Below are 8,359 nucleotides of genomic sequence, written 5' to 3'. Positions count from 1 at the left end.
CTTCTCCTGATGCAGCCCAGAGTACGGTTGGCCTTCTGGGCTGCCAGCGCACATTGCCGGCTCATGTCCAGCTTTTCATCCATCAGTACCCCCAAGTCCCTCTCGGCCGGGCTGCTCTTGATCCTTTCTTCCCCCAGCCTGTATTGATACTGGGGGTTACCCCGACCCAGGTGCAGGGCCTTGCACTTGGCCTTGTTGAACCTCATGAGGTTCACACAGGCCCACCTCTCTAGCCTGTCCAGGTCTCTTTGGATGACATCCCTTCCTTCTGGTGTGTCAACCGCACCACTCAGCTTGGTATCATCCGCAAACTTGCTGAGGGTGCACTCGAAGAATGTGCATGAAGAAGAGTAGGTAAATATGCTGCCTGAAAATGTGAGTCTTCAGAGATCAAATCACATGACAGAACAGACTACAGGGCAGAGTTTGCTGAGGTTTCCAGTGAACATCAAGTCTTCTCTCTCGGCATGCTGAAAGCTGAGATGACATGTCAGACAACTTCTAAATTAATTAGAATTTTATGTTTGACTTACTCAAAGTCCCTTTAAAAACAGGAAAAAAAATGTTCCTTTAAAACTGCTAAAGGGAAGGTGTCAAGCTAAAATATTGCCAAGTTTTATTGTATTTAGTAAAGAACATAAAGAAAAGATGCAAAATCACTGAGGGCAATAATGGTGTCTGTCTAAAGCCTTTCAACTCTATACACGGTCTGGTCAGGTACACATGAACCTGTATCAAAACCATTATGCTCCTTCTTCCTGAAATGAGTTAGGTGGGTTGTTTTTGGTTTTTTTTTTCCTTTTTGTAAAGGAGAAAAAAAGGAGAATGCTTAGGATAAGATTTCTGCATCATAACTGATATCAGTAACATCTATGTTGGTCCCCAGTGGGAAATCCATTAAATCCTTTGTAGAAATCCTGTTGGCTTCAGCCAGGCGAGCAGCAGAGACACTGCAAGTTTCCAAGACCCAGCTGTCAAATACAGTGTGTAGAAAGCTATGATTTAGAATTTCCTCTCTAGGGTTTCCTGGTGGAGTGTCTAAATGCAGAGTGTGTCTTAGGGAACCCACATTCTCCCCGGGGAGATAAAACAAACATGCCCAAGAGTCAGAGAAGAATCTGTTCTCATAATATTTCCAGCTTGTTTTAAAACCAGCTGGGATTTCCATGCTGTGAAACTTGGATCCGTATGAGAATGACTGTATAATACTCTGACCCTAATTTTACTTCCAAGCTTTAGAGTTTTGTCCACCTCAGGGAATAATGCAAAACGGAATCAGGATGGACATGGAGGAATAAACATATTTGTGCAACACATTTGGCTTCACAGTTAGGCACTCTTGCTGGTAAACTCAGTCAGCAAGTCATTCATGGCTTTCATGGGAATTCTTGCCTCTTACTGCAAAGATAAATAAATGTAAATATGTCTTTCTTCCCAGAAACAGAAGCCATGGGGGCATGATTTGACTTGACAGTAAAAACAGTGCTGACTTGGCTGTGCCACCGGGGTCTAATGGGCTAAAGCTTTAATCCACTAAGCTACCATGTCAGCTTGGCTTTCCCTTCCAGCTGCTGTGAAGAGAGAGCTACTCTTCTCCTCATTCCTCATGCCAGCCTGGTCAATGTGCCCTTCTATGAACATAGCAGACCCCAAGGTAATACATAGTTTGTTATCGGCGTCTTCAGGTTAGCTCAAAGATGGACGCATTTACCTCGTCTACTATACCTGTGTCTTGATGCTTCATGCAGCATGTCAGGGGATGTCCTGACTTTCTTGCTATAGGGTGCAGGTGGGTCTTTTCCAGGTAAGCACTGCTAACTGCCTTTTCAAGGCATGATAGAATGTATTGCCAACACTGTTTGTTCGTGCAGGAGTAGTAGCAATAACATTACTGTAGCTATGATGGTTGACAGGTATGAGGGGGTACTTCCTTGGGTGCTTGGAAGCTTTCCTGTGTCTTCTATCTACATCGCACAAATGACTCTTTTCCTGCAGTGCTTACTCCTGTTTGTTAGTAACCTTGGAGAAAATGTCCAAATAAATTCATCCGTAGCTACGATTTTAGTTACTCACTTCCTTAGGCTTCTGAAACTAATTAGGACTTAACTAATGATTAAATAAAGGATCCCTTTACTTTCTCCTCAACTTGCAGATCTGGAAGCAGAGTGGAAACAGACCTGGCTCAGTGTAATCTGTAATATTACTTACTTTCATTATCTCTTTTTTTCCCTTGAAGTCTGGTTCCCTAGGGCTTACAAATCTGGGGCAAATTGGCTGATGATATTTTTCAATTATTTGTTGATGGAAAAGGGTGCAAACTGATCCATGTAACTAAATCAGTTTTAAAATAAACCTTCTATGACATGCAAAGCCCTGCTTTGTCTTCACAAAATTAGCTTCTTCTTGTAAATAGGCTGTGCTTAACAGAACACAGAGAAATTTTTTTTTAAGTGCATTTTATTATTATGATAGTGTAGTGTTGTAAGATCATAGCAGAAGACAGTTGCTTGAATTTACTCCAGATGCTGCTTAAAAAAAGGCACACTGATTTTTGGCAGATGTTTGAAAATAAAATATAGACCAAGACTAAAAAGTTTTGAATATGCAACTCGCTATTATAAACTTCTTATCAAGGTGTAAAGGCTCATTGAAGTTATATGGTGCAATAGAGGAAAATTTGTGCCCTATTGAGGGTTGTTTCTACAAATGAGCTCAACTGTAACACCAGCCACTAGAAAATGCCACATGGGAGGCAGAGATGGCAATTCGGAAATGCTCTGGTCAGACACCGCACTTTGTTACAGAAGGAAATAAATCACATGTCGTACAGAGCCACAAGAAACCAATCTTCACAGCTCCCACTGCCAACTAGTCTCTTTGATTTAGATGAATTTTATTGCATACATCACTGTTGAAATACTATTTTGATAAAAACAAAATAACAAAAGTAGAAGGTTTAGACTGACGTTTAAAACAGGACAGCTGTATAGGGTGCTAGAAATCTAGAACATGATTTATTCCATCTTTTATTGATTTTGTTAATTCTATGAAACTTTTAGGACACCTTGTGCCAGGCACTTCTGGGACTGACACTATCAGTAGTTTCCAAGTTTCCAGTCTTCACTTGAGGCTCTGACAGATGCCTTGCACTGAATCAATCTGTCTCCCCGCCATGTCACCCCACCAGCTGTCCACTGCACCTTTCTACTGGAGCTTATCTTCTCTGCTGTCGAGTTGCCATGCAGCTTGAGTGCTTGTGCCTGAGCTGTTCCAGTGCACGCAAACCAGTAAGGCTTGAGCTAGGGCTGAGATGCATTTCAGTGTCCTGATTTAAACCACCATACCTCTATTCATCAGTGGACGGAGGCCACTCTTGTGAAAAAAAGATGATTTCTCTTCTTTGGTTTCTTGCAGTGATGGCTGTGCTTGGATGAGGCAACCCAGAGCCTGAAGCTTTTTTGTTTGCCAACTGAATGGGTACAGAAGTCAGATGTGGTGCAAGCTTCACCAAGTTCCTTAGCAAAGACCACGATTCAGAAATGTGCTTTGGATGTTTTCTGCTTTGAGCACCCGAGTAGTGCTCAGGTTCTGGAAATGAACCTGCATGCTTAAGCCAGGCATGATCTTAAGCGTGCTACTGAATCAGCAGCACAGCTGTTGCTGCAGCCGGAAGATGTGAGCTCTGGGCCTTTCTCTGCTATTGACTTTTGAATGAATGTGCACAAATCAGTCAATATTTATCACTTTCTCTACTCTCTGAGACTTGCTCAGTGATTTGTGGACTTCCTTGAGCTCCTCGGATGAAAGTCTATGCAAGAACATATCAAAATACAGCGAGCGTCATGATGTAACTCAGTGAAAGGAAAATATTCCTTCTGCTTAGTTTTGCCTGATAAGGTCAACATTATATTTTTTTCCTTTCCTTTTGAAACCAGACTTTCATTAATGTCAGTGGGACCTCAAAGTGCCTTTTGCAATAATGCTTTTGAGATATCTTTTAGTAACAAAAATAAAGGTGCTGATCTCCTCAAAGGATTGGTTTCAGCAGATGCTCCTCATGTTTGTAACATCATGATAAAACAGATGAACAAGAGTCTTCTTTCTTCTCTGCTAAAATACATGTGACACTGTGATCTACATGAGTCGTCTTTCTTCTCCACTGATATACATGTGATACAGATGATGTGCATCTCAATTGTTGCATGAGAATTTGGCTGCTCAGTTTCTACTAGCATGAGGAATTTACTTGGCAACACAGATTTTGATATACAACAACACTGCTGAAGCATTTTGGGAGAAAAAAAATATATAAAAGCCATTATCTTTCTATTTAAACATGGACGACATTTTGTCTTACATTGAATGATGCTGTTAATTATATTTCATAGGATTGCTGAGCCCAGTATGACAAAACAGCTTTTGAGAAAGAACTGAATATAGACAAATGGCCAAAGATCATGACAAATATCTAATTTGTGTTCTCTGCTTTATCAAAAAGCAAATTCTCTTTTTGATTCTTCTCCTTTCTTCCTCTGTAGAATGATTTTTTCCACACATTTCCAGAAATGTGGGATGTAATTCAAACAGCTATCTTGCTCACTCCTTATATACAAGTCTGATATATGAGTATATGAATATATATATCATTATCCCATTTCTTGGGATTTGGGGGACAAAAGGCAGCTATAGGGAGGTGTGGAAGTTTAAGTTGCCCCAAAGTAGGCATTGCAGGCTAACTTGCCTCTACAGTATCTGTGGTTTTATTTACACTGTTTGCTTTTTTACTCTTTGCCGTGTTGGGCCTGCCAGCCCCTTTCTCTAGAGTTATTTTATTTACACTGTTTGCTTTTTTACTCTTTGCAGTGTTGGGCCTGCCACCAGCCCCTTTCTCTAGAGTTTCTCTGTTCCTCTCTTGTGCTGTCCCTGGCAGTCAGAACACCCTCTTACAGCGGGTGCCCCCCCTCAAGCCTTCACTCCCTTCTCTAAAACGCACAAATGTTGCGAGGCCAGTATCAGCTCCAGTGTACTGCTAACTAAAACTAAACAGTCCTGCCTTCTTCTTTGCACACCTCCACCCTCAGCAGAATGTGATTTCTCCACCGCAATGCTAGGCAGGTGCTTGCAGTTTGGTGGTTATCTCTGTCTGGTTAGAAAATGAGCTCCTTGAGGCACAGGTTAACCTTAGGCTGTCATCTGTATCACCCCAAGTACACCACTGGCACATAGCTCCCAGTAATAAACGTAACACCAGCCCACAAAAATCAGGAACTGTTATGCTGTTAAAATCCTTCCAAGCTGCAGGTTTCAAAAGTAAAGTGCCTAAGGAATTGTGAGTCATATTGAAGGAAGAGGAATAAGTCAAGTTTAAAGGGTTATTAACCTGTATGGAGAAAATATTTTAAAAATTAAAGTAAGTTCATCTGGCTCCTCAAAGCTGAGTACAGGTCAAATATATGTTGCTTGCCTTGACTGACTCATTGGAACACTTTGGCTGCCTCAAGTTCTTTCTTTTTCCTTCCCACAAGTGTGTAAATATTCAGATATTTGGACAAATAAAACGGATCAATCCTTTTGCAGACTTCTGGATAAGCTGAATGTATCAGAGCTGCACAAGAACTATCTGGCTAGAGATGCTGTGACTTATATAAACCTCCTAAAAAAGACTGCAAAGTCACTGCTGAAGCCACCAAGACGACTGAGGTAATTATTGCCACCTCTTGTTCTAAGCAAACTGTGTAGCACAGTTAAAACCACAAAAGCAATACAACCCTTGCAAAATTAAACCAAACATCTCAATAGATTTGGAAGCTTTTAATAACAGCTATTAGCCAGGTATCAGAAGACTAAGGAGTTAAATGGGGAAGATAAACAGGTAGGAAATCTGTAATTATCTGTGGCTGATAATTAACTAATGATAGCTAAAGAGGGATGTTTCCCAAAAGATTCAGAGGCTCCATTTAGTTCAGATGACAACCTCTTAATAACTTGGTTATTTATCTACAACTACCTTTTGAAGTGCAGAATGCCGAATCTAATTTTATTTGTACTGAAGTCAGTGAGAGATCATTCACTGATTTCCTGAACAAAACATCCTTCTCTGGCAACAGAGACTACTATGAAGTACCCTTACTTCAGCGTTTGAAAAACAGATGTACACAATGTCACAAATTGCGACAGCAAATGCTGTCAGTACTTACAAATTTGACTAAGTTTCAGCAGATTTGTCAAAGACCAAGACCAACATGGGATGTTTGAGATTACCACCAAATGTGGCTTAGTTCATTTAAAAAGATCCAAATAAGACCATTGGTCTCTAGAACTAGTAGTTGCTTAATATTTTAACAAGGGTCTGTATACCCCAAAGAATCTACCCAGAAGTTGCCATAAACCATGCATGTGATATCTCAAAACTGTCTGCGTAAGCACAAGAACACTGCATGCTTTAAGAGACAGGGAAAATGGAATGCAGTGAAGTATGTAACAAGGGGAAGATTCACCTGAGGTCTGATCTTATTTCTATTGGATTGAGCAGTTAAATATGTCAACAAGAAGTCATTAAAAGGTTCCAAATACCCTAAAGACCTCATTCCTTCATTTATAAGCAAACCATCTGAAGCATGATTTTAAAAGGTAGAAAAGTAAAGAACTCATAACAGCAAAAAATAAATAAAATCTTATCATTCTGCTGCCATAAAACAAATGGAGAAATGAAATGCAAAATACCAATAGCTCCATGAGTGCATTTCTGCACATTTTTTTTTACAGTGATCTGTGAAAAATAGCCCCAAACTGCAGTCGTTAGAGCCGTTTGTTTTACTTGGCAGAGGAAGACAGTAGTACTTAAACACAGAACTTTTTTCTTGGGTTTTTGTTTTGTTTTGATTTGTTTTTGTTGTTGCACTTGTTATTCATCTGCACCTTTTGTTCCTTCAGCTACAATGTTTGGAAGAGCTACCTGTTGTAAATGGTGTTCATGAAAAAAACATACAGAATCAGAAAGATCTAAGAATGCACTATCTGCTTTTATTTCTGAGATATTTTGTGTAGAAAAACAAATGCTAAAAGTAAAAAGCCCACCACTTGAGCCTTACCAATTTTGTAAACATTCTCAAATGCAGTGCTAAGATTTGTTTACACAAGTTGTGCCAGCTGCTTAATGGTTAAAGACTTTACCTTTCTTCATGTTGAAGCAGCAGGGAAGGAGACACAGAGGAGGAACTTGCAATTAGGAGCAACATAACTGATCATCCAAAGACCATCTGGAAAGTTTGCCTGCAGATGGACAAACTGCTGATGAAGGCTTCAGGATGTTTAACACTTAACACCTAACACCACGCTATGTACGCAGGATTTACGGACTTAGGGGCAAACTATCAGGCACCAGTAGTTTCTGCTTGGCCTTCTGCATTACCTGAAACTATGAACCTACATTTTCAGAATTGTTTCACTTCATTAGCTAAATTCCTTGATCAACTATGTTTTGCACTGGAGAGACTTAAGAAGCTAACAAAGTATCTGTTATTTATGTTGACCATTTTTTATTGCTGATATGGGGTTGAATCCTCTTAAATCACATACTAATGATATTACTGAGGTTTGTACTTCCTGACTTACAATGGTATAGTCAAGTAAGAGAAGCTCATCTTTGGAATTTTAATAAAAGCAGCTATTCCATGACTTATCAGGAGGTGGAAATACTTTTTCACATATATGATTTTGGCAGCTGGTCACAAGCAGTGTTCCCCAGGGCTCCGTATTAGGGCCCGTTTTGTTTAATATCTTTATCAATGACCTGGATGAGAGGATCGAGTGCATCCTCAATAAGTTTGCAGACAACACCAGTTGGGGTGGGAGTGTTGATCTGTTTGAGGGTAGGAAGGCTCTACAGAGGGATCTGGACAGGCTGGGTCGAGGGGCCAAGGCCAGCCGTAGGAGGTTCAACAAGGCCAAGTGCCGGGTCCTGCACTTGGGTCACAACAACCCCATGCAACGCTACAGGCTTGGGGAAGAGTGGCTGGAAAACTGCTCGGCAGGAGAGGACCTGGGTTGTTGGTCAACAGCCAGCTGAATATGAGCCAGCAGTGTGCTCAGGTGGCCAAGAAGGCCAACTGGCTTGTATCAGAAATAGTGTGGTCAGCAGGACTAGGAAAGTGATCATCCCCCTGTACATGGCACTGGTGAGGCCGCACCTTGAATACTGTGTTCAGTTTTGGGGCCCTCACTACAAGAAAGGTGTTGCATTGCTGGAGCATGTCCAGAGGAGAGCCACAAAGCTGGTGAGGGGTCTGGAGCACAAGTCTTACGAGGAGCAGCTGAGGGAACTGGGGTTGTTTAGCCTGGAGATGAGGCTGAGGGGAGA

The sequence above is a fragment of the Egretta garzetta genome, unplaced genomic scaffold (assembly GCF_000687185.1).
Source record: "Egretta garzetta isolate BGI_Z169 unplaced genomic scaffold, ASM68718v1 scaffold397, whole genome shotgun sequence".
NCBI classification, from domain to species: Eukaryota; Metazoa; Chordata; class Aves; order Pelecaniformes; family Ardeidae; genus Egretta; species Egretta garzetta.
This window is presented reverse-complemented; position numbering follows the sequence as displayed.